Source organism: Capricornis sumatraensis, chromosome 18, assembly GCF_032405125.1.
Source record: "Capricornis sumatraensis isolate serow.1 chromosome 18, serow.2, whole genome shotgun sequence".
NCBI classification, from domain to species: Eukaryota; Metazoa; Chordata; class Mammalia; order Artiodactyla; family Bovidae; genus Capricornis; species Capricornis sumatraensis.
In genome coordinates this window covers 39,721,455-39,749,311 of record NC_091086.1, presented here as the reverse complement: position 1 = coordinate 39,749,311, position 27,857 = coordinate 39,721,455, and the positions used below count along the sequence as shown (strand labels likewise).

General features: G+C 36.9%; 1 non-coding gene across 1 annotated transcript; it reads right to left on the bottom strand.

Annotated features, from left to right (window-relative positions):
* Window positions 1-16,100: 16,100 nt before the first annotated feature.
* Window positions 16,101-16,189, bottom strand: TRNAY-GUA (transfer RNA tyrosine (anticodon GUA)). The gene is given in 2 exon segments: window positions 16,101-16,136; window positions 16,153-16,189. It is a non-coding gene; the product is annotated as a tRNA-Tyr (tRNA).
* Between the last annotated feature and the right edge of the window lie 11,668 nt (window positions 16,190-27,857).

Here is a 27,857-nt window from a genome sequence, read left to right as displayed (position 1 = left end):
GCAATAGACTGAAAATGTGCAGGGTCTTAGCAGCCCAGTAAATGTAGACGTAATACAGATGCCTCTATTCTTTGATCCAGTGATGCAAAGTCCTTTGCTTAAAGTACATGCTGTTAAGTTGGGAAAATGAAAACCCAGGTAGGAGAGAGAGCTATAGAACATGGGAATAAACAGTTTCACTAAACTATATAGCATTAAAAAGAAAAAGAATCAGATTTTCTATTCTGCGTTAGAATCAATTCACAGTTGAAAAAGGATATGATAGGGATATCTTTAAGAATGAGAAAGAGATGTATTGGGATTTTTTTCTTCCAAAGTAAATCTTAATTTTCCTGTTAGCACAGTAGAACTCACATATCCTTTTGATTAGGGTAAGAATTCAGCTCACTGTGGAATTTCTGGTCAAGAGACCTATAAACATCACCCTTCTGATTAATGCTGGTGCTCTGTAGCCATCATTGCAGGACCAGGAGGTGAGCTCAGATCTGGGAATCAGCTTCTCTGAGTCATTTAGGCAACTCCCCTAGTTTCTGTCAGCCTTGCTTGTCTCCGTCATAAACTGATGACAGTAACTCAGAGGTTTGCAGTGAAGCTTCCAGAAAAGAGTACATATGAAAGAGCTTTGTTATCAGCAAAGCATCATGTAAAATGTGTGATCTATGTTTATTAAAGTTTCCCTGGTGGCACAGATGGTAAAGAATCTGTCTGCAATGCAGGAGACCCAGGTTTGATCTCTGGGTTGTGAAGATTCCCTGGAGAAGGGAATGGCAACCCACTCCAGTATTCTTGAGAAATCCATGGACAGTGGAACCTGGCATTAAAAAAAAAAGAAAGAAAGAAACCACCTTAAATGTTGAGAAAAGTTGCCCCTCTCAAGAATGGTAAAATAGATAGCTGGTGAGAAGTTGCTATATAACACAGGAAGTCCAGCCTGGGGCTATGAGATGATGCAGAGGGATGGGGTGGGGGAGGGGAGGGAGGTGATATATGTAAAATTACGGCTGATTTGCATTGTTGTATGGTAGAAACTAACACAACACTGTAAAGCAATTTTCCTCCAATTAAAAAATAAATTTATAAAAGGTACACTTTATCTTTTGTAAAGCAAATAAGCAATTCCTCTATTTTATCTGCTTCAAACTTCGGATTTTTTCTAATGTATTGGTTTTCCATGAAACTTCACATTTCACTGCATGTAATCCACTAGAAAGAACAGTGATGAAAGTGGATAGCTTATGAATTTCTTTCCCAGACTTACAATCAGTATTATAGGCAATTTTATGACTCAGTTTCCCCATCTCTTTGTTATACCTGTCATCATTTGCTAAATGATATTAAGAATATCATATAATTTCTCTGTGCTCTAGTTTGCCCACTGTATTAGTCAGGGTTTTCAAGAGACACAGAAATATGGATATAAATGTAGATACAGATATATAGCTCAGATGGTAAAGAATCTGCCTGCAATGCAGGAGACCAAGGTTTAATCCCTGGGTTAGGAAGATCCCCTGGAGAAGGGAGTGGAAACCCACTCCAGTATTCTTGCGTGGAGAATTCCATGGACAGGGGAGCCTGGAGGTCTACAGTCCATGGGGTCACAAAGAGTTGGACTTGACTGGCCAACTAACATATAGATGTATAGAGAGATTTATTTTAAGCAATTGACTCATATAATTGTGAGAGCTAGCAAATCTGAAAGGCAGGTCAGCAGGCTGGGAGCCCAGGTAGAATTTCTATGTTGCAGCCTTGAAATAAAATTCTTTGGGAAACCTGTCTGCTCTTACTACCTTCAACTGATTAGATGAGGCCCACCCACATTATAAAAAGTAAGTTGCTTTTTTCAAAGTCAAATAATTGCACATGCAAATAATTGCATCCACAAATACCTTTGCAGCAACATCTAGACTAGTGTTTGACAAAACTAGTGAGGGTCATAGCCTAGCCAAGTTGACACATGAAATTAACCATCACACCCAGTGACAAACTAAACTAGAAATTGTACAGATCTTCTCTTTTGACTCTATTACTCCACCATTCTACTTCTTTTATGATTATTTCTCGTGCATATAGTTGCTGGTAATAGCAAAAGGAGGAACGAAAATATTTAGTTTTTTTTTTTTTTTTAACTCTATCCAGAGTATTCAAGGTATGGATCAACATTTTTACCATTACAACAGAGATGAAAAAATGCTAATCATTTTTAATTATGGTGTTGAGAATATCCAACCTTAAAATTTTTTAAGCATACATGGAAAGAGGAGAATGACATTGCTGTGGTTTCTTGACCCTATTAAAACTTATTTATGGAATCCTCAGCTGCCCATCGAAACCAAACTATGCAGTTTATAAACATGCTACTCATTTGGAACATTTTTTTAATTTCATATCCTCCTCTACCCTTAAAAATACATAGCTCTTACTATGTATTTATTTCATTAGTTCATATTTCTCAGTTGTTGGAGATATATAGTTTTATGTTGAATTATGTTCCTCAAAACAAGAATTCTTATAGATTAGAAAATTTTAGAACACTTTTCAGATGAATAATGTTTAAAAAGAGGGGCTCTGTTCAAAACCAGCTCAGTCAAATCATTAAAAAACATGGTGTTCAGAAATATGTATTTATAGTTACAGTTAAAGAAAACACATACAAAAGGGGAATAAAGAATATTTGTAAAAACTACTAATAATCAATGCTTCTTGATCATTCTCTACATCATGAAATACCCAGATATTTCAGCAGAACTTAGTTGTATTTAAAGTATATAAAAATGCTTTTTACACTTAAATTCAAAATAGAAAAATGAGTGATAACTTTCACTTCATTTTAACCCTTTAGAGTTTTCAGTTGTACCCCATTCTCTTCCACTATATCTACGTCTTGTATGCCAGTCCAAAATAAGCTGATTAATGCTCACTAAATACTATCTAATATTTGGGATCTGAAAGCCTAGATTCAAATTCAGGTTTCCCTATTTAATTACTATGTGTTTCTCAGTTTCTTTAATTGAGCATGGATAATGATTATTCCCTCCTGGAAGTGGGAAATGGAAGGTTCTATGAAACTTAAATTAAGTGAAGAATCTAAAGTGTATTGAACAGAATGGAAGCTCAATAAAATATAGTTTATGCTTCTTGCAACCACCATGCCTTAGCTCATGCTATTAACTCCACATGGAATACACTTCCATGTTTTCACCTGAAAAAATCCTTTCCATTCTAATTCATCTTTGGAAATTCTGTCATTATTTGTAAGTAGAAGTAACTTTTCCTTTTCCTGCACACCCATTACAGGTTGTTTATAACTATCTTGGAGTGTGTTTCTAATTCCCTAGCTCACCGTCAAGCATTATGTGGAAAGAATAGTGATATTTGATACCCTAGGATGCCTCTCACAGTGCCGAAAACACAATAAGGACTCATTATAATCATTCATTTACTTATTTCATAAATATTTATTGAGTGTCTATTAAGTGCTCTGTCTTAGAGAGAGAAGACAGAACTCACTGAGTTTATGTTCCAGGCAGAAAGGGGCAAATGATAGCTTAATGACTGAATAAATAAATTACTTGGCTGGATCTCTGGCCTCAATGTCAAAAGCCCTCCTCTAGCATCCCTGTTTTTCTGTACTTCACAATGTAGCAAACAACTTATAACTTAGTTGTTTTTTGTTTTGAACAAGTGGAATTTATTAAAGTTACCTAGAGGAAGAACACAAGAGAGCAGGAAAAGGGAATGGCAGAGTGTCTCAATAATAAGATGCTAGAAAGTACTTAATAAAAGATTCAGGATCTAACTGAGAGATTTCAGGGTAAGGTCTAAGGAACTGGGAGTTTCTTATAAATTGGATGCTGTCAAAATGCCGGGACAATTTTATGATGGAGGATCTCATTAAATCTTTTCTTTTTCATTTTTATTTTTAATGAGAGGATAATTACATATTGTGTTGGTTTCTGCCACACATCAACATGAATCGGCCATAGATATATGTAAGTACCCCCCCCTCTTGAACCCCTCTCCAACCTCCTTTCCCATCCCACTCCTCTAAGTTGTCACAGAGCACCAACTCCAGAGTACTGGAGTGGGGTGCCATTGCCTTCTCCACCATATATATATGTGTGTGTGTGTGTCAATATACAATTTTTTTTCTCTTTCTGATTTACTTCACTCTGTATAATAGCCCCTACATTCATCCCCCCACTAGAAATGACTCAAATGCATTCCTTTTTATAGCTGAATAACATGCAACCCACTGCAGTACTCTTGCCTGGAAAATCCCATGGATGGAGGAGCATGGTAGGCTGCAGTCCATGGGATCTCTAGGAGTCGGACACGACTAAGCGACTTCACTTTCACTTTTCACTTTCATGCATTGGAGAAGGAAATGGCAACCCACTCCAGTGTTCTTGCCTGGAGAATCCCAGGAACGGGGGAGCCTGGTGGGTTGCCGTCTATGGGGTCGCACAGAGTCGGACATGACTGAAGTGACTTAGCAGCAGAAGCAACATTCCACTATATTCATGTACTACAACTTACTTATCCATTCATCCATCAGTGGACATCTAGGTTGCTTCCATGTTCTAACTATTATAAATAGTGCTGCAATGAACATTGGGGTACATGTGTCTTTTTCAGTTATGGTTTCCTCAGGGTATATGCCCAGTAGTGGGATTGCTGAGTTATATGATAGTTTTAGTCCTAGATTTTTTTTTTAAAGAATCTGCATACTGTTCTCCGTAGTGGTTGTATCAATTTTCATTCCCATAAATAGTGCAAGAAGGTTTCTTTTTCTCCACACCCTCTCCAGCATTTACTACATGTAGGCATTTTGATGATGGCCATTCTGACAGCTGTGAGATGATAACTCATTCTTGTTTTGATTTGTGTTTCTCTAATAATGCACAACGCTGAGCATCTTTCCATGTGCTTATTAGCCATCTATATGTCTTCATTGGAGAAATGTCTGTTTAGGTCTTCTGCCCACTTTGTGATTGAGTTGATTGTTTTTCTTTTTTTTTTATTGTTTTTCTTGTATTGAGCTGCATGAGCTGCTGGTATGTTTTGGAGATTAATCCCTTGTCAGTTGTTTCATTTGCTATTATTTTCTCTTATTCTGAGGGTTGTCTTTTTGCCTTGTTTGTAGTTTTCTTTACTGTGCAAAAGATTTGAAGTTTAATTAAGCCTCATTTGTTTATTTTTGTTTTTATTGCCACTACTCTAGCAGGTGGGTCATAGAGGATCTTGCTGTGGTTTGTGTTAGAGAGTGTTCTGCCTATGTTTTCCTCTAAAAATTTTTTAGTTTCTGGCCTTATGTTTATGTCTTTAATACATTATGTGTTTATTATTGTGTATGGTGTTAGGAAATGTTCTAATATCCTTCTTTAACATGTAACTGACCAGTTTTCCCAGCACTACTTAATGAAGAGACTGTCTTTTCTCCATTGTATATTTCTGCCTCCTTTTTCAAAAATAAGGTGCCAGTAGGTGCACGGATGGACTTATCGCCAGGTTTTCTATGTTGTTCCATTGGTCTATATTTCTGTTTTTGTGCCAGTACCAGTCCATCTTGATGACTGTAGCTTTGTAGTACAGTTTGAAGTTAGGAAGGTTGATTTCTCCAGCTCCATTTTTCTTCCTCAAGACTGCTTTGGTTATTTGGGGTCTTTTGTGTTTTCATACAAATTGTGAAATTATTTGTTCTAGTCCTGTGAAAAATATTATTGGTAGTTTGACAGGGATTGCGCTAAATCTATAGATTGATTGCTTTGTGTAGAATAGTCATTTTCACTATATTGATTCTTCCAGTCCAAGAACATGATCTGTCTCTCCATCTGTTTGTGTCATTTTGATATCTTTCATCAGTGTCTCCTGGTTTTCTGCATATAGGTCTTTTGTCTCTTTAGGTAAATTTATTCCTAAGTGTTTTATTCTTTTTGTTGCAATGGTGAATGGGATTGTTTCCTTAATTTCTCTTTCTGATTTTTCATTGTTAGTGCATAGGAATGCAAGGGATTTCTGTTTATTAATTTTATATCCTGCAACTTTACTATATTCATTGATTAGCTTTAGTAATATTATGGTGATATCTTTAGGGTTTTCTGTATAGAGAATCATTTAATCTGCAAACAGTGAGAGTTTTACTTCTTTTCCAATCTGGATTCCTTTTATTTCCTTTGCTTCTCTGATTTCTGTGGCTAGGACTTCCAAAACTATGTTGACTAATAATGGCGAGAGGGTGCACCCTTGTCTTATTCCTGATTTTAGAGGAAATGCTTCCAGTTTTTCACCACTGAGGATAATGTTTACTGTAGGTTTGTCATATATGGCCTTTATTATGCTGAGATATGTTCCTTCTATGCCTACTTTCTGAAGAGGTTTTATCACAAAAGGATATTGAATTTTGTCAAAGGCTTTCTCTGCATCTATTGAGATGATCATATGTTTTTTATCTTTCAATTTGTTAATATGGTGTACCACACTGATTGACTTGCATATATTGAAGAATCCTTTTGTTGAGGATTTTTGCATCTATGTTCATCACTGATTGGCCTGTAATTTTCTTTTTTTGTGGCATCTTTGTCTGGTTTTGGTATCAGGGTGATGGTGGCCTCACAGAATGAGTTTGGGAGTTATCTTCCTCTGAAATTATTTGGAAGGGTTGAGCAGCATAGATGTTAGTTCTCTAAACTTCTGGCAGAATTCGCCTGTGAAGCCATCTGGCCCTGGGCTTTTGTCTGTTGGAAGATTTTTTATTACAGTTTTGATTCCATGCTTGTGATTGGTCTGTTCATAATCTCTATTTTTCCTAGTTCAGTATTGAAAGGTTACACTTTTCTAAGAATTTGTTCATTTCTTCCATGTTGTCCATTTTTATTGACATATAGTTGCTCATAGTAATATTTTATAATCCTTTGTATTTCTGTGTTATCTGTTGTAACTTCTCTTTTTTCATTTCTAATTTTATTCATTTGAGGGTTTGTTTTTTTTTTTAACAAGTCTGGTTTACAGTTTGTCAATTTTGTTTATCTTCTCAAAGGACCAGCTTTTAGTTTTATTGATCTTTGCTATTGTCTCCTTCATTCCTTTCCATTTATTTCTGCTATGATCTTTATGATTTCTTCCTTTCTACTTTGGGGGTATTTTTGTTCTTTTTCTACTTGCTTTAGGTGTAAGATTAGGTTATTTGATGGCTCTCTTGTTCCTTGAATCAGGCTTATACTGCTAGAAATCTCCCTCTTAACACTATTTTTACTGCATCCCATAGGTTTTGAATTGTCAAGTTTTCATTGTTATTTGTTTCTAGACATATTTTTATTTCCTTTTTGATTTCTTCAGTGATCTGTTGGTTATTCAGAAGTGTATTGTTTAACCTCCAAGTATCTGTGTTTTTTATAGTTTTTTTCCCTATAGTTGATATCTAACCTTACAGCATTGTGGTCAGAAAAGATGCTTGAATTATTCATTTTTAAAAAATTTACCAAGGCTTGATTTGTGGACCAGGATGTAATCTATCTTGGAGAATATTCCATGTGTAATTAAAAAAGAAAGTGAAAGCTATTGTTTTTGGATGAAATGCCTGTAGATCTCAATTAGGTCTAACTTGTCCAGTGTATCATTTAAAGCTTGTGTTTCCTTATTAATTTTCTGTTTGGATGATCTGTCCGTTGATGTCAGTAGGGTATTAATGTCCCTCACTGTTATTGTATTACTGTTGATCTACCCTTTAATAATTGTTAGCATTTGGCTTATGTACTGAGGTGCTTCTAAGTTGGTTGCATATATATTTACAATTGTTATATCTTCTTCTTGGATTAATTCCTTGTTTATTATGTAGTGTCCTTCTTTGTCTCTTGTAATCGTCTTTAGTTTGAAATCTATTTTATCTGATATGAGTGCTGCAACTCCTGCTTTCTTTTGATTTCCATTAACATGGAATATCTTTTTCCAGGCCCTCACTTTCAGTATGTATATGTCCCTAGTTTTGATGTGGATCTCTTATAGACAGCATATATAAGGTGCTTATTGTTGTATCCATTCAGCCAATCTCTGTCTTTTGGTTGGAGCACCTAACTCATTTACATTTAAGGTAGTTATCAATATGTATGATCTTGTTATGATTTATTTTATTCTTTGGGATTTGTATTGTATGCCTTTCCTTTTTGTGTTCCTTGTCTAGAGAAGCTCCTTTAGTATTTGTTGTAGAGCTGGTTTGGTGGTGCTGAATTCTCTTTTCTTATCTGTAAATTTTTGATTTCCTGTTCAAATCTGAAAGAGATCCTTGCTGGGTAGAGTAGTCTTGGTTGTAAATCTTCCTCTTTCACCACTTTACATGTATCCTTTCATTCCCTTCTGTCATGCAAAGTTTCTGTTGAAGATCAGCTATTAGCCTTGTGGGGATCCCCTAGTATGTTATTTGTTGCTTTTTCCTTGCTGCTTTTTAATATTTATTCTTTGTATTTAATTTTTGTTAGTTTGATTAATATCAAACTTGTCTTGGTGTGCTTCTCCTTGGGTTTATCTTGTATGAAACTCTCTGGGCTTCCTGGATCTGGGTCAATATTTCCTTTCCCATTTTAGGTACTTTTTCGCTATAGTCTCCTCAAATATTTTCTCATGCCCTTTCCTTTTGTCTTCTTCTGGGACCTCTATGAGTCAATGTGGTTACACTTAATGTTGTCCCAGAGGTCTCTGAGACTATCCTCATTACTTTTTATTCTTTTTTCTTTATTATTTTCTGCTTCAGTTATTTCTACCATTTTATCTTCCAACCCCTTTATTTGTCCTTCTGTCTCAGTTACTCTACTGTTGGTTCTCTCCAGTATATTTCTAATCTCAGACATTATGTTGAGATTATGTTGTTCATTATTGAATTATGTTGTTCATTATTGATTGTTTATCCTTTAACCCTAGATCCTTGTTAAACATTTCTTGCATCTTCTTGACCCATGCTTCCAGTCTATTTATCCATGTCTCCATTTTATTTTCAAGATTTTGGATCATCTTTAATATCATTACTCTGAATTTTTTTTCAGGAGAATGCCTATTTCCTCTTCATTTGTTTGGTCTTGTGGGTTTTTACCATGTCCCTTCACCTACTGCATGTTTCTGCCTTTTCATTTTGTTCAGTTTACTGTATTTGAGGTCTCCTTTCTGTAGGCTGGAAGGTCGTAGTTCCCCTTAATTGTGGAATCTGCCCTCCATGGGTGGGGTTGGACCAGCGCTTTGTGAAGATTTCCTGGTTGGGGATACTTATGCCTATGTTCTGGTGACTGGAGCCAGATCTTATCTCTCTGAAGGATAGTGCCATGTCCAGTAGTGTGTTTTGTGGGTCTATGGGTTTGATATGGCTTTGGGCAGCCAGTCTGCTAATGTGCAGGGTTGTGTCCCTATTTTGCTGAAGAATTAGCATGGGGCATCCAGCACTGAAACTTGCTGGCCTTTGGGTGGGGCTAGGTTTTAGTGTTGAGATGAAAGCCTGTGGGAGGGATCTCACCCATTAATGTTCCCTGGAGTCAGGGGTTCTCTGGTGGATCAAAGTCTTGAGCTCGGGTCTCCCATCTCAGGTGTTAATGCCTGAGCTCTACTATAGCGTCAAGACCTCACAAACCACATAGCACAGAAGACAAAACCCCAAGACTCTTGGTGAAGGCAATACTCAACAGTCCAGAACACCAGCGCAATTCACACCAACATCCTCCAATATTTCTGGGAAGGTCTCTGGACTTGTTGTAGGCAGGCTGGGGTCAGCTCAGTCTCAGATCTGGCCTTATTCCAGCTTGTACTTGCTCCTAAAATTCACAGTTGCCCCTGAAGTCCATGGTCTGTTCCCCACCCAGACACAAGGGGGCTAAGGCCAAGACTTAGTAAGGCTCACTTCTTCACTTGAGCTGGGGGAAAGGGAGAATATGGCAGCCACAATTGGGATGTACCTGTGGCATAATTGGGAGTACCTGCAGCAATAGAGAACTGCTGGATGCTGTTACAATCTGAGGCAGGTCCTGTGCTCTCCCAGAGGAACTGGCCTCAGGCTGTGGGACCCTAGTAAGAATCTAGCTGTTTAAGCTCCCAGGAAGGTGTGGGCAGTAACCTGTTCCTGCTCACAGGTTGGTGGTATCTGCCACCTCTGGGGTCAGGATTGCATCAGCAGCTTTTTGCCTTCTGTCTCAGGCACTTTCCTGGCTTTAGAAGTGGCAGTTACATCTAATTTCACAACTGGTGCTCTGACCAGTTTTGATTTTGGGTTTTGGTGGCTGTCAGTGGGCACTCAGCCACTGTCTGCAAGTGTGGCATTAGTATCCCAGTGACAATGACTTCTTGCCATTCTGAGACACTCAGTATTTTCTTTGGACTCCCTCCACTGCATTGAAGTAGCCCCCTCAGAGTATCCTCATGACAGCTAATCCCAAACCTCTCTCTGGGATCTGACACCTGTGCCTGAGCCTCGGCATCCCATCCCCAGCTTCTGCAGCAGGCTCAGACTCGCAAGCCACTTCTCTGTTAAGAAGTGCTGTTCGGCAGCGATTTCTGTGATGCATTTTCTGTTTTGTCCTCTGAGCCCCCGCTGTTTCACTTAACTCTAAGGTTCCAAAGTTCTCCCCATCCCCACCCATAAGGGGGTTTATGAATACGCAGAAAATTTTCCTCTTTCACAACTCTCTCCCTTGGGGTACAAGACTCCATCCTGAAATTCTTTGTCTCTTTCTATGTCTTTATCTTTTGCCCTGCCTCATTCTAAGAAGACTGTCTTGCCTTTTTGGAAGTTTGGGGTCTTCTGCTGTTGTTCAGAAGTTGTTCTGTAGGAGTTGTCCCATATTCAAATGAATTTTTGATGTATTTGTGGGGAGGAAGGCAATCTCCCCATCTTACTCACCTGCCATCTTCCATCATAACTTAGTTTTGAAATATATTTTGAAATAAAAATTGTTTTGCCTCTCTAAACTCTTTTCCTCTAATTCTCTCCATCCTTATTTCTATCTTGGCAAAGTCACTGGTCACACTTGAAAATGATGTGATGTACACTTCTAGATTTCCAGGGGTCATCACTCAAAACGTTTGATTTCCCAGAGCATGTAAATTGCTGAGGGTGGAGGTTAGCCTGGGAAGGAAGAGGGAGAATGCTTTAGGTTTGAATGTAGAGTCAGAAAAAATCCTGAAACTATTCTACTTCTTATTACTAAAATGTATATATATATATATATTTTTACATATATATATCTACATATATAATATACATATATAGAGATATAAGGAATGATGCTAAAACTGAAACTCCAGTACTTCGGCCACCTCATGCAAAGAGTTGACTCACTGGAAAAGACTCTGATGCTGGGAGGGATTGGGGGCAGAAGGAGAAGGAGACAACAGAGGATGAGATGGTTGGATGGCATTACCGACTCGATGGATGTGAGTCTGAGTGAACTCCGGGAGTTGGTGATGGACAGGGAGGCCTGGCGTGCTGCAATTCATGGGGTTACAAACAGTCGGACACAACTGAGCTACTGAACTGGAACTGGAGATATATATATATATATGTATATATATGAGACCATAATTATGCCAGTGTTCATAGGAGCATTATACACAGTTGCAAAAAGTTGAAACAACTCAAATATCCATTGACAGATGAATGGATAAATATAATGTAGTATAAACATATAATGAAATATTATTCAGCCTTTATTTTTAATTTATATATTTTTGGCTGCCTTGCATCTTCACTGCTGTGTGCAGGCTTTCTCCAGTTGCAGCAAGCAAGGACTTCCTTCATTATGGTGCCCAGGCTCCTCATTACAGTGGCTTCTCTTGTTTCAGCTCATAGGCTCTAGGCTTCAGTAGTTTTAGAGCACAGACTTAGTGGCTCCATGGCACGTGGGATCTTATGGACCAGGGATCAAACCCGTGTCCCCTGTATTGGCAGGCAGATTCTGAGCCACTGGACTATCAGGGAAGTCCCCAGCCTATAAAAGGAAGGAACTTCTGATACCTGCTACAGCACAGGTGAACTCTGAAGACTCTATACTAAATGAAACAAGCCAGACATAAAAGGGCAAATATTCTATGATTTCCCTTATGTAGAGTACCTGAAATAATCAAATTCATAGAGACAGAAAGTAGAACAGTGCTATGAAGGGCTGAAAGAGTGGAGAATGAGGACTGTTTAACTGATACAGAGTTTCAGTTTAGGATCATTAAAAAATTGGATGGATGGATAATGGTAGTAGTTGCACAATGATGTGAAAGTACTTAATGCCCCTGAATTTTACACTTAAAAATAATTAAGATGGTAAGTTTTATGTTATGTATATTTTGTCACAATTTTAAAAGCTAATGACAAATGATGGTTGGACAGAAAAACCATGCTTGCTTCACCAAGTATAAGGTTCCCATTGTAACTTTTTAATAATAGTTTATCCTCTAGCCAATGACATACCTGAAATTATACAAGTTGGATTTATAGCTTTTTGTAGTAAGGAAGAATCCACATCATGGGAACCCTGGGCCATATAAGTAAGAGAGTGTTAGAAAGTACATATTATAGGACTTTCTCATATATTTGGAGATTTAAGAAGGATTTAAGGAAGTTGGGCTTTGCTTTGATTTGGATTCTGTCAGGAAGTGGTGTAGGGAGTAATTCAATGAGTATCTTCATAAATCTTATCTACAAGGAGGAGATACTAGACTAAGGCTAGAGTCAAACACGACTGAGCAACTGAATTGAACTGATAAGAAATAAAGAAGTAAGAGTCACTCATTAGAGTAGGGTATATCAGATCATTTTTGTGACATATACACTACTAATGTTTTATCTGTTTTAGATATGATTACAGAGGGTTCATGTTCTTATTTGTTGCAGTTGCTCAAGGTCTTGGAGTGGCCTTGTCCAGTGTCAATGTTCCATGAATGTGTTTATGTTTAACAGGTGAACACCAAGGCCTGGCTGATAATACCAGAAATCCTAGGTGTCAGGGACTATTTTTCTTTCAGACCAATAAGTAGAAGGACACAGCCCAACTTAATTTATTTGGAGCTCTAAGAGTACTAGTCTAGTAGACCTTTGCAAATGATTAATGACATTGACAACTTTGATATGTACTCTTCATCAGTAAAATTTTCACTTACATTTTATGGCATGAGCAGATTGATGCAATAAAGCAATTTTTATGCCTGCTTGCACAAGCTCATGAGTGTTCATGCACATGTATCCCCTGCAAAACCTCTTCTACACTGCCATTCTTAAATAGTTCCCAAGGTACACAGAAGCAATGATAATCCCTGCTGCAGAATAACTCACTCAATTTGCATTTCTTTTCAGTCTCTTCTTGCAAACCCCAAAGGCAATCATCTATATCTAGGGCTGTCTTGACAGGCAAAGGTAATGCTGTGGGACACCAGTAACATCTTAGAGGAAGAGATTCTGAGAAGAAAAGTCAGATAATGAGCTCTCAGTCTAGCCTTAGCCCTAGAACTACAGATCAGCAATGGGAGATAGTGTCAGAAATTTGGACATAGTGTGAGATACAGGAAGGACAAGTATCTGGGAGCTCTGAAAAATGCTCAGTACAGAAAAACAAAGAATTAGACTCAGTGACTATTTGTGCTTTTATTCATTTTCCTGACTACCATTCTAGCATCATTTAAGACTACATCTTTGGCTAAATCCTGTATTTGTCTTAGTAAATGCATAAACTTACAGGATTCTGTATCTAAGCTATAAACTACATTCAGAGTAGCTGTCCACAACTCTAGTGCTGAACGTGAACAGATTAATAATTTGCTCTGAGTGTATGTTTATGATGGCCAACTTTTGTAAACCTATACTGCTCTGGTGGTAAATAACAAACATTTTGGTAATTTGCAGTTACAGCTATCTTATTACTTGGTGTCTTTTAATATATTTCATCATGAAAAATTTCACACACTTGCAAAAGTGTAGAGAACAGTAAATAAACCTTCACATACTCATCATTCAGACTCAATAACTATCAGCTCATGGGAAACTTATTTTTTAGACACTGCTATTTCAAATTGAATGATTTTAGAGCAAATTCCATGTATGATAATATTTAATCCAAAATATTTTGATGTATTAAGTTAATGATCTAATATAGTCAATCAATCAATTCAGATTTTAAAAATCACCAATTAATGAATGAACTGAGATTTTCTCAACTCACTGATTAGTATCCTAGATACAATATAAATGGAATACTTTAAATTCTGTTTCTTAACTCAAGTTGTATATAGGGAAATATATATGCACTTATTTATACAACTTGTAGGGAAATTGTAAGAAATGAAATTAAAACTTTACAAACATAGACTATCTTAAGTTAAAGGTAACCATACCCTCTGGTTCTGCAGTTACTATGTGAATGCGATGTTGAAGAGAATATTTATTTCCTTGATTATATATTATATAATATTATATATATTATAATCACTGCATTTATTCTTTATAGCCTAAAAATATTTTAGAAGGATTGAAGATTGTGTACTTTTTTTAAATCAAAACAGTCATTTTGGAAAAAGCAAATGAAAATGCATACATCTTTGATTTAAAAAGTCAAGCCTAAGACCTAGGCCTCATTTTGTCTACTATACACTAAGTATTTCTCAAGATAGCTGTAAAGAGCCAACACAGCTTGACAAAGATTATACTCCAAAACAGACAGGAAATAGATCTTCTGATCCCTGAACAAGGAGGGACTTGAGCCATCCTGGCAATGTGAATTTAAAATTGACTAATGCCCCTACCAGTCCTTGTTATGCTATATTGATGACGCTTATGATTATTCCCGGAGAAGGCAATGGCACCCCACTCCAGTACTCTTGCCTGGAAAATCCCATGGACGGAGGAGCCTGGTAGCCTGCAGTCCATGGGGTTGCCAAGAGTCGGACACGACTAAGCGACTTCACTTTCACTTTTCACTTTCATCCATTGGAGAAGGAAATGGCAACCCACTCCAGTATTCTTGCCTGGAGAATCCCAGGGACGGGGGAGCCTAGTGGGCTGCCCTCTATGGGGTCACACAGAGTCAGACACCACTGAAGTGACTTAGCAGTAGCAGTAGCATACACTAAGTAAAACCAAATGATGACTACATTATTTATTATGTATCACACTTATACAAGACATATTTTTTACCTTCCCATATAGACAATAATACAATTTCATTTCATTATTACATATGGTTTGGAAATGTCATTTGACCAAAATACTAAGAACATTTTCAGATATCTCTGAAAATACATATAAGGACTTTTTTACAGTTACTATAAAAAAATAGCATAGTTCTAAGATATAAGAATGCATGCTATTTAATAATTATATAATATTTGTACGAAGAGTCGGACACGACTGAGCGACTGAACTGAACTGAACTGAACTGAGCACTAAAAGGCTATATATGGAGTCAGAGTATCTTTGACAGCTTGTATGAAAAACAGGCATATAAACTTGCCTTTACATGCCCTACAGAAAGTGTTACGAAATATATACTATATCAAATACAGACAAACTATCATTAACACAAAATGGCTAAGGAGCCAAACACAAAATGTCTTTCCTGGCCCAACAAAGATAGTTGTGGACCAAGAAGAGATGAACGCCAAAATCTATAATAAATCACATAGCAACTGACAAAAAATTTCTGAAAGGACACTACAAATGCCTAGATCCTTATTTCCCAGATTGAGTGATTAATTTGTAAAGTACAAAGAAGAGAATAGGAGCTAAGAAATATAATCCAAGAGGACACCCCACATAAATATCGCTGGGGGATGAGGAAATTATGGAGCTACCTTCCTAAAATAGAAAAATTAGTAAGCATGCAATCTCCAAATTAATGGGTTTGGTAGAAAATCCATGGAATCAGAACACTGAAAAATGGAACAGTTCTCAAAGTAAATAATGCTGGGTTGCAGACACAAAGAGTCATAAGACTAATCTTGATTTTGCATAAAAATTCAAAAATGCAGTATTTAAAGTTGTGGCTCCATTGTACATTTTTGTCTCCTTTGTCAAAGATTAATTGACTAGAGGCATGTGGGTTTATTTCTGGGCTATGTATTCTGTTCCATTGATAAATATAAAACCTTTCTCCTTCGAGCCGGAATCGAACCAGCGACCTAAGGATGGCCACAGACAGGCATCTACAGTCCTCCGCTCTACCAGCTGAGCTACCGAAGGGAACACACATATGACTGAAAATATAATGAATATACAATGGAGAAAAGACAGTCTCAGCAAGTTGTGTTGGGAAAACTTGACAGCTGTATTTAAATCAATGAAATTACAACATTCCCTCACACCATACCCAAAAATACATTCAAAATGACTTAAAGACTTAAATATAAGACATGGCACCATAAAACTCCTAGAAGAGAATATAAGCAAAACATTTTCTGAATAGTAACAGTGTTTTCTTAGGACAGCCTCCCAAAGCAATAAAAATAAAACTGAAAATAAACAATGGAACATAATCAAACCACTAAGCTTTTGCACAGCAAAGGAAATCATAAATGAAACAAAAGACAACATACAGACTAGGAGAAAATATTTGCAAACAATGTGACTGACAATTAATTTCCAAAATATACAAACAGTTTATATAACTCAATAACAAAATAAATAAATAACCCAATTTTTAAAATGGACAAAAGATCTAAATAGACATTTCTCCAAAGAAGATATACATATTATCAAAAGACACATGAAAAGATACCCAACATAGCTAATTGTTAGAGAAATGCAAATCAAAACTACAGTGAGGTATCACATCACACTGGTCAGAATGACCATCATCAAAATGTCTACAAATAATAAATGCTGGAGAAGGAGTGGAGAAAAGGGAACCCTCCTATACTATTGGCAGGAATATAAATTGGTGCAGCCACCACGGAAAGCCATATGAAAATTTCTTTAAAAGCTAAAAATAGAGTTCCCATATGATCTAGCAACCCCACCCTCGGGCATATATCTGGAAAAATCTCTAATTCAAAAAGATTTATGCACTTCTATGTTCATAGCAGCACTATTTACCATAGCCAAGGTATGGAAACAACCCAAATGTCCATCAACAGATAAATGTATAAACAAAATGTGATTCTTTTATATATATATATTTTTTACTTTACAATACTGTATTGGTTTTGCCATACATTGACATGAATCCGCCACAGGTATACATAAGTTCCCAATCCTGAACCCTCCTCCCACCTCTCTCCCCATATCATCTCTCTGTGATTCTTATATACAAAGAAATATCACTTCTTCATTTAAAAAAAGAGAAATAATGCCACTTGTAGCAACATGAATGGACCTAGAGATGATCATATTAAGTAAAGCAAATCATACAGAGAAAGACATTATAATGTGATATCACTTATATATACAAATGAACTTTACAAAATGGAAACAGACTCATAGACATATAAAGCAATATTATGATTACCAAAGAGGGAAGATGGGGTAAGGATCAATTAGTAGTTTGGGATTAGCAGATATAAACTGTTGTTCAGTCACTAAGTCGTGTCTGACTCTTTGCAACCCCATGGACTGCCACATGCCAGGCTTCTCTGTCGGTCACTATCTCCCGGAGTTTGATCAAATTCATTGAGTCAATGTTGCTCTCTAACCATCTCTTCTGCTACTGCTTCCCTTGTGGCTCAGCTGGTAAAGAATCTGCCTGCAGTGCAGGAGACCTGGGTTTGATTCCTGGGTTGGGAAGATCCCCCTGGAGAAGGGAATAGCTACCCACTCCAGTAGTCTTGCCCAGAGAATCCCATGAACAGAGGAGACTGGTGGGCTACAGTTCCTAGGGTCGCAGAAGAGTCGAACACGACTGAAGCGACTGAGCAGTAGCATGTATAACTGAATCACTTTGCTATATACCAGAAGCTAACACAATGTTATAAATCAAGTATACTTCAATAAAATGAATAAAGTTATGACTAAGTAATGTGGGCACCTGCAGGGTGTTAAGGAAGAATGTCCCAGTGTGCATGGGCTAGTAACAGGGAAGTAAGTTACTTTCTACTTACAAGAATTTATAGCAAGGAAATTATAACCCAGCATTATCATATACTCTGTGTAGTTACAAAACTTAAATTCTTCACACATGGCAATTGGTGTAATTTCCCACAAGATATTACTCATTATTCCTCACTATTAAATTTTATTACTGATTCAAAAGAATACATCTATTATGATTATTCATGCCATTCTTATTCTATTTGACCAATATTAAAAAAATATCCTGAGATGTGGCTCCTAGTTTATACCTAAGAGACACAGAGTTTGGAAAATTCAGCATTTTAAAAGTCTGCATTTGAATGGACTGCAGTTTATTACAATTGCTCTAAAGGAGATTGGGAGTCCTTCACCTAGTTAAAAACAATTTTAAAATAAACTATACAAAATACCCATTGGAAATGATAGTAAGGTAATATGAAATAAGCACATTTCCACTTCCACTTATTTAGTGGTTGGATTTGATGGTAGGACATTTGCTAGAGTTAATAGTTATAGGAGTAATTGTAATATAAATGATTTAGAAATTATACAGATAACTTTAATGTGAAGTAGATATTGTCAGGACAGCTAATTAGTAATATGGCACAATGGTTTCAGACTAATACAGGATAATTTTAAGTATCTGTCACTGATAAATATTAACCATTTGAAGTCTAGGCTATAGACGAGTCTGTATAATCTATACTGCAAGCAATGAGCAGAGAAGAAAAGTAGAAACTATTATGTGCTAAAAGTAGGGAAAGCAAAGAAGAGAGACAAACAAAAGTTAGATGAAATTTGGAAATTATCCAGTTAATACAATGACTGTAAAAACCTTGACTGATTATTTGGATGAAGATACCAAATTTGACACCTCTAGATTCTTGTTTATTTGACAACACTAATTAGCTTGTTCCTCTTCACTTCACTTTCTATTGTGTAGCTGTGCCTAAAACTACCATATAATACAACACCCAGATGGAAATGGGGTGATTCCTTCAATTATTCAGATGTTTTGCCTCTGTTAGTAAGGTTTGATTTTTTTCTTTTTCATTAAGGTATTCTGGCAGTATATATCATTTCAGCAGAAATCACACACAAGATGTAAACTTTTGTTTAATCTCCAAAGACACATACCAGAGCAAAAGAGAATGAAAGATAATATTTAAAAATAATTAAAATTTTTAAAAAATAGTGTTGGAAAATATACCTTCATCTGACAATAATTAAAAGAGAACTTCATCAACTACATTTCACTCAGTGTTTCAGGCTCCCTATCATTTACTCTCTGAAAATCACTCCCAGAGAAGACTACAGACACAATAATAATGTTAGGTACAGTTAATCTCATGGACAGAGGAGCCTGGTAGGCTACAGTCCATAGAGTTGCAAAAACTCGGACATGACTGAAGCAACTTAGCATGCACCCATGCTGAGTCCTTAGTACATCCTGTAGGCACTAGGGCAAGTGACACATGTATGTGATTCTGTTAGATCCTTATATGAGGATTAAAATACATTAACCCATCAGTGCCCAAGGACCCCTCTGTAGGCTTGAACTTTCAATTGAGTCATCAGAGAAATGCAAAACTTTCAATGAATAAATTAATAATAACCATTCAAAATGACTTGTCATTTGGCTATAATTATCCTCAAATCTTCTTTCCACAACCATAACTTTTTTATATCCCTTAATAAATATTATTTCAATAATTTCATTTTTCCCATGCTCACTGTCTTATAACATTAAGGTGAAGGAGTTATTGGAGTCTGGGCCCAGCACCAAGCTTGGCAGTTAGACCTTTACCTATAGTTTTGAATTGTGAATCTGGTTTATAAACTTAAAATTAATTTGTAATGGGTTTTGCTCTTCTGTCTTTTGATTCCTCCTTTGAATCCAGATATTTTCAAGTTTGAAACTATTCCTCCAGAATTTAAACTCCAAGGACAGTCTTTGTTCTTACTTCTATATTTTCAAACTAAAATTAGTATTTATCCATAGAACTTTTCCTTTCTTTTCTAACTAGTATACATTTTGAATCCCTTATATTGCATAGTATCAGACTGTCCAGTCATTTCTATGGTGGGTCAATATTTTAGGCAATGGAATAATTTCTCTTACCATGTTGTTCTTAGTCTCTCAGTCCTGTCCCACTCTTTGTGAACCCATGGACTGTAGCCCACCAGGTTCCTCTGTCCATGCGGACTCTCCAGGCAATAATACTGGGGTCGGTTGCCATCCCCTCCTCTAGGGGATCTTCCCAACCCAGGGATCAAACCCAGGTCTCCCACATTGCAGGCAGATTCTTTGTCTTCTGAGCCACCAGGGAAGCCCAATTATATTCTCAGTAAACAAGCCTCTCTAATTGGTAAGGAAAACTCTGTTAACCATGAGGCTCTGAGCTTTAAGGAAGAGGGTGCAGTTCAAGGTTGGGCAGTGTCTCAAGCAGCAGCCAGTGGGAAATAATCTATACAGCTGAACCTCTATTACAGTCCCTGGGTCTCTTACTACTAGCACTAGACGTCAGGTTGGAATGCAAGAATATTGGTGGTGGTTTGGTTTAATCACTAAATCATGTCTGACTCTTGCGACCCCATGGACTGTAGCCTGCTAGGCTTCTCTGTCCATGGGATTCTCCAGGCAAGAATACTGGAGTGGGTTGTCATTTCCTTCTCCAAAGAATCTTCCCAACCCAGGAATTGAACCCAGGTCTCCTGCATCGCAGGAAGTTTCTTTACCAACTGAGCTCTAAGGAAGATATATCCACCTTCTAATCTATACACACACATAAACATGCATACATACACACGCCACTTCAGTTTTTCTTTATGGGAAATACTTTCCCCTTTAAACTCCAGTGTTCATGTAACCCATCTTTATATATGGTAACCCTCCATGGGACTGGCTCTAGGTTTCAAACTCCTTCTACCCAGCCCCCAAAGTATTTTCTTTTTATTGCATATGCACTGGATTGTTTTGACTTCTTTTAGATTGATATCACCTCATCTCCTCCCAGTGTCTCAATGACTTCAAAGAGCTATACAGGCCATTGAGGTGAGCAGAGGGTGGGGGAGAGAGGGGGAATGGCCAGGATCTGGATATTTTAAAAATAATGATATTAGGTCCATTAAGAGAAGTGCACTCTTAGACAAACATCATTCCTATCTGATAGATAACCTCTTCAAAGACTGGGTGTGGAGGCTTAGAAGGGGCTCTGGATTGCTAATTAATGTCAGAGTATAAAAAGTAGATTTAAACAGGATTAAGATCACATTTCCATGATTGAAACATTACTATTTTATGTCAAGTGCATTTATCTCTGGCAAGAGTGTAATATAAAGGATGTTAAAACATATGATATTGTAAATGAGGTCATAAATTGTGAGTGTGGTTTCACTATAACACAATCTAGAAATTCAAATGGATTGTTTCTTTTGGCAGCTTGTTTCAAGACTGTAAGACATTATAATTTATAAATCTCTCTCTTTTTCATGCATGTGTGCACAAATATATATGTGCCTTTGAAATTTTATTAGTAACTTCACTGAGATGAACCATTAAACTACTGGTATTACAAAGTATACAAGTATTGAATTTCATCTTGCCAAACTAAACCATTTTTTGCCTATTTTAAGCTTTAAGATGGATCAAGACTTTCTAATAATCCTGTATTATCTTTAAATGATTTTTCATTTTCAAATAAATCTAAACCAGCGTGAATGTCTTTTGAATTTTGGTTGCTTCATAGTAAAAAGAAAATGTTAACCTTATAATGTTGTGAAACGATTTTGTTGGGAAGATAGATTTTTCTTTCTTTACTATAATGTATCCTACAAAACAATCAGCATCAGTCAAACTTGAGATCATTTGTCTTCCCTCACATCTATTCTTATTCATTTCTTTTAAGGCTATTATCACTCTTTAATTTTATACCCATTTGTTAGGAGGTTTGAAAATCTGAGTATACTGCAAATGTATCAGGGAATCAAAATATATTGGGTATTCCAACCAAGAGATTTTAATGTAGGGAAATGATTAAACAGATGTTGGAGAACTGAAAAGTCTAAAAATGAATACTATGGTAATTATTGCAAGAAACTGCTGTCATCTCTAGGGTTGGAGAAACAAATAAAGTAATTTGAGGTTATCAGAGAATGCAGATGTTTGGAGCAGTGGCTCTAATGAGTGGAGATTTCAATCGCTGAAGAGGTCATTGCCCAGCTTCTGTGGGTAGTCTGAGGGTAATGAGACTGACTGTGAAAGTGTGGCCATTCTGGGAATCTGGAGAAAGGCTGGGCTCTGCATCATCTGCTATTGCCAGTGAGGACCATTGTTGGCGCAATGCCAGTAACAGCATCAAGATACACAGAAAGAATTCAGTCCCTTCTTTTTGTCTTCCAATATCCTTTAATGCCCCCTATTGGCATAACCTAACATAGAACCAGTTACTAAAGCAAAAACACAGTTTGCAAAGTTCCATTATCTTTAATCAAAGAAATGGAAAAGTAGGTTTGTCACCAAAGAAAAACAGCTTAGCAACTAGCATATGCAGTTGACAGAATAATGGCTCCTCCAAAATTATCCACCATCCTAATCCCTGACACCTGTATATATATTATTTTTCATGGCAAAAGGGACCTTTCAGATGTATGTGTTGTTAAGGGGATGAGATGAAAGGATTATCTTGAGTTATCTGGCTGGGTCCAAGGGGAGTGCAGGAGCATCAGAGTCAGAAGAGGAGACAGGAAGACAGAAGCAGAAGACTGAGAGAACTCTTTAAAGATGTTGAACAGTAGTAAATAAGGTGCTGGATTTTAGTATACACTGCTGAGTAGTGAATGAAGTTTTCATTCTTTTCAAAATGTATTTACTCTACCAAACATTTCTCTTCTATTTTGTAATCAGAGTTTTAACTCATGACAATTAAGAAAATGATACTTTCATTTTTTTTGTTTTGTTTTAATTTTATTTTTTATTTTTTTTTTAATTTCATACAAAAATTTCAATGTATGAGTATCCAGAACAGACTTCAAATACATGTTTTTATTTTTCTGAGAAATTTTAAAACAATCATTAATAGCTGTATTTCCCTCTTCAAAGACAGGCAGGATAGAGCTTAGAGAAAACTGTACAGACACTGTCAATTAGGTGCTCAGTAAATATTGTCAGCTAACAAATATCTCTTTTTACATGGTCATTACTTCCTCTAAGAAGTTTGAGTTTAATAGTTTTTTTTTTTTTTTTTTCAGGAGAAAACTGCTCACCGAACTCAACAAAGTTGTTCCCTGCTGTTGGGAGATCAGAAACATGTCCACAATCCTTCAGTTCTGTCACTCGTGTGGGCTGATCCTTGAGCAAACTCTATAGTCAGCTCTTAAAGAGAGGAAAAACAGTTATGTGATGGCCTTTAACTTTGAAAGAAAAATATGTGTCTGTGCTGGGGGTGGGAGAAATGCATGAGAGCTAAAAATAAATTTTGTCGTTGTTCATTCTCTAAGTTTTGTCTGACTCCTTGTGACCCCCTGAGCTGCAGCACGCCAGCCTTCTCTGTCCTCCACTATCTCCTGGAGTTTGCTCAGATTCATGTCCATTTAGTCAGTGATAGTAGCTAATCATTTCATCCTCTGCCATTCCCTTCTCCTTTTGCCTTCGATTTTTCCCAGCATCAGGATATTTTCCAATGAGTCAACTCTTCTCATCAGATGGCCAAGATATTGGAGCTTCAACTTCAGCATCAGTGCTTCCAATGAATACTCAGGGTTGATTTCCTTTAGGATTAACTGTTTCGATTTCCTGCAGTCCAAGAAACTCTCAAGAATCTTTTCCAGCACCATAGTTCAAAAGCATTAATTCTTCAGTGCTCAGCCTTCGTTATGGTCCAACTCTCACACCTGTACATGACTACTGGAAAAATCATAGCATTTTTATGCAAAGCAAAGACTATATGGGTCTTTGTCAGCAATGTGATGTCTCTGGTTTTTAATACACTGTCTAGGTTTGTCACAACTTTTCTTCCAAGGAGCAAGCATCTTTTAATTTCAGGCTGCGGTCACCATCCACAGTGATTTGAGAGACCAAGAAAATAAAATCTGTCACTACTTCCACGTTTCCCCCTTCTATTTGCCATAAACTGATGGGACTGGATGCCATAATCTAAGTTTTTTCATGTTGAGTTTCAAGGCTGCTTTTTTCAGTCTCCTCTTTCACCCTCATTGATTAATATGAATTGAGGAATTCACTGGTTGGTCAGCAGTCTATGTCTTTTAAACAAGATGCTGTTTTGAGTTGTTGGCTCTATGTTGCTTTCAGCCAGGAAATAGGACACTCTAGATTTCTTCACCCAAAGAAAACAAAAAGAATATATTTTGCTACATTTTTCTTTCCTCTCTTTTTGTCCTGTTCCCCTACCACCTGAAGTCCCAGGTAAAGTTGTTGATGAATACTAGGGTCAGTTTTCACAATCTGATATGGACCATTTGGAGTCTGAGAGAGAACTGGCTTTACTGTATTCATGTAGGTCTCTTTTAATATTTTAAATTAGTCTTATAATTATCAATGTAAATTATATTACATTACATATCAATGTAAATTATATTCACAAAACAACAACAGGGGACTCTACCTTGTGGAATTGATTAAATACCTATAAACTAGCTCAACTCATCTGCTAAGGCTTCATAACCTCATGCTTAAATGTGTGCTTTAATTGTAAATGGAATGAGTTTGAATTCCTTTGTTTTATTTTTATTGTAAATCTCTTATCTTCTTTCTCTTCTGATATCCAGTGGATAACTATAATTCACTTCATCACTTCCATCATGTCATTCTACCTTGGATCTAATGGAAATATTCAAGGAGGAAAAAATAACATGATATTAAATCTAACTTTCAGAAAATTTTACTGTATTTTTAGCAGACAAGGGACAGTGCCTCTTGAGTACTTTATTAGCACTTTATTAAGTATTGTGCAGCATGCTTTACTTTGAATTCTCAGTATGTCTCTGCAGCTCCAGGAAACAAGAGCAGACCCCACAGCAGAAATCCTTTTAAAGGGAATTTTTATTGATTAACATTCAATCAAGTTGAGTGTTCCCAGCATGTTAAAATATAATGATGCTTGCTATACACACAATTGGAGGATGCCATGAGCAAGAAAGTTTTACTTGCCCAATTAATCATCCCTTCTTCCTCTGTGAGGTTTCAGTCCAGAATAGCCGGCTCATTGATAAAACTCACATCCCTTACTTTAAGATCAAGTCGCAGCTAGAATCACAGAATTGTAGAATTAAGCATTTCTACAAGTATAGCACAGTTCTGTAAATTACCTTCTTTAATAGATTTCTCCTGTAAAATAAGACCGGTGTTTATACAAGGGAGAAAAATCTCACACTGGGCTAAGTCAAAAATTATTGACGATGAAGGAGAGTTTGTGTTGAATGAAAAGAAGAACAATCTAAATTTTTACAACCAGATAGCTGAGGTCCACCTCTCACAGGTCCCACTTTCCTGACAAAGGACCTATCTTAGACTTCTTTATGTAAGTTAGGGTATTCCTTAGCTTTATAGCTCCAGATCTCAAGTGTGTGTGCCCCAGAATAGTGATAAGAGTTGCAGAGTCTGACAGACATATAGCTCTACCAGTTAGGAAAATTATCTACGTATTTTGTGTATATATACATAGCTTAACTTCTATGCTTCTGGATTTCATGATTTGTCAACACATTTTCAGTAATTGTAGAAAATCAGAAAACATATATGATATAGGATTTGAGGGGAATAATAGAATTATTCTCTATCTTGATTGGGTGGTGGTTATACACAACTGCATGTGTTAGCCAAAATTTGCAGAACTGAGCACTTAAAAAAAAGGAATTTTGTTAAATATAAATTATACCTTACTAAAACAATGGAGAAAAATAATGCGAATACTATAGGAAATAGTGACAGTTCATGAGCTGTATTTTTAGTAATTTCAGATGCTGAGTGAACTTACAGAGAACTGAATTTTTCTAATAAGCCTCCTTCTTAGAGTTAACTCCTATATGTTACACTTTTTTAGGGACACTTCTCAGGTATTCGAGATGGCAGTTATGCATTTGTCTCCCTTCTCTGATGATTTAATAAGTTTTTCTGACATTGTCTAAAACTAAAGCAAATTGTGTTTATCTTTTTTTCACAAGCTCCCTACTTTCATCACAGGGATCTATTATTTGGGGGAAATATAACAATATCTCCATGTGATCCTTGCCCCTTGCATGACCAGCAAAATGGTGTGTTGAATATCTCCTGTGTAAATGTCAAGAATTGCAAAGTTTTGGGCAAATATGAGGGGGGGAAAGGGAGGGGAAAGGACACCTCTAGCTCAAACTCTCAAATTTGAGAGTTCAAAAGCAAAAGACTGTGAAAGTCCAACCTTACCTTATAGAGACGGCAATGGCAACCCACTCCAGTACTCTTGCCTGGAAAATCCCATGGACGGAGGAGCCTGGTAGGCTGCAGTCCGTGGGATCACTAAGAGTTGGACATGACTGAAGGCTGTATATTGTCACCCTGCTTATTTAACTTCTATGCAGAGTACATCATGAGAAACGCTGGACTGGAAGAAACACAAGCTGGAATCAAGATTGCCAGGAAAAATATCAGATAAGAAATAACCTCAGATATGCTGATGACACCACCCTTATGGCAGAAAGTGAAGAGGAACTAAAAAGCCTCTTGATGAAAGTGAAAGAGGAGAGTGAAAAAGTTGGCTGAAAGCTCAACATTCAGAAAACGAAGATCATGGCATCCGGTCCCATCACTTCATGGCAAATAGATGGGAAAACAATGGAAACAGTGTCAGACTTTATATTTTGGGGCTCCAAAATCACTGCAGATGCTGACTGCAGCCATGAAATTAAAAGACACTTACTCCTTGGAAGAAAAGTTATGACCAACCTAGATAGCATATTCAAAAGCAGAGACATTACTTTGCCGACTAAGGTCCGTCTAGTCAAGGCTATGGTTTTTCCTGTGGTCATGTATGGATGTGAGAGTTGGACTGTGAAGAAGGCCAAGCACTAAAGAATTGATGCTTTTATTTTATTTTTTTTTATCTTTAATGTTTCATTTATTTTTAAAAGGCCTGAAATACACAATGATATTAACATTTAACAGTACATGTTGTGGTACAAGTACATGTACGTTGTATTATTCTTTTTTTTTTTTTTTAGTAGTTACTTTTTTTTTTTTAATTTTAAAATCTTTAATTCTTACATGTGTTCCCAAACATGAACCCCCCTCCCACCTCCCTCCCCATAACATCTCTGTGGGTCATCCCCATGCACCAGCCCCAAGCATGCTGTATCCTGCGTCAGACATAGACTGGCGATTCAATTCTTACATGATAGTATACATGATAGAATGCCATTCTCCCAAATCATCCCACCCTCTCCCTCTCCCTCTGAGTCCAAAAGTCCGTTATACACAGCTGTGTCTTTTTTCCTGTCTTGCATACAGGGTCGTCATTGCCATCTTTCTAAATTCCATATATATGTGTTAGTATACTGTATTGGTGTTTTTCTTTCTGGCTTACTTCACTCTGTATAATCGGCTCCAGTTTCATCCATCTCATCAGAACTGATTCAAATGAATTCTTTTTAATGGCTGAGTAATACTCCATTGTGTATATGTACCACAGCTTTCTTATCCATCCCTCTGCTGATGGACATCTAGGTTGTTTCCATGTCCTGGCTATTATAAACAGTGCTGCGATGAACATTGGGGTACATGTGTCTCTTTCAATTCTGGTTTCCTCAGTGTGTATGCCCAGCAGTGGGATTGCTGGGTCATAAGGTAGTTCTA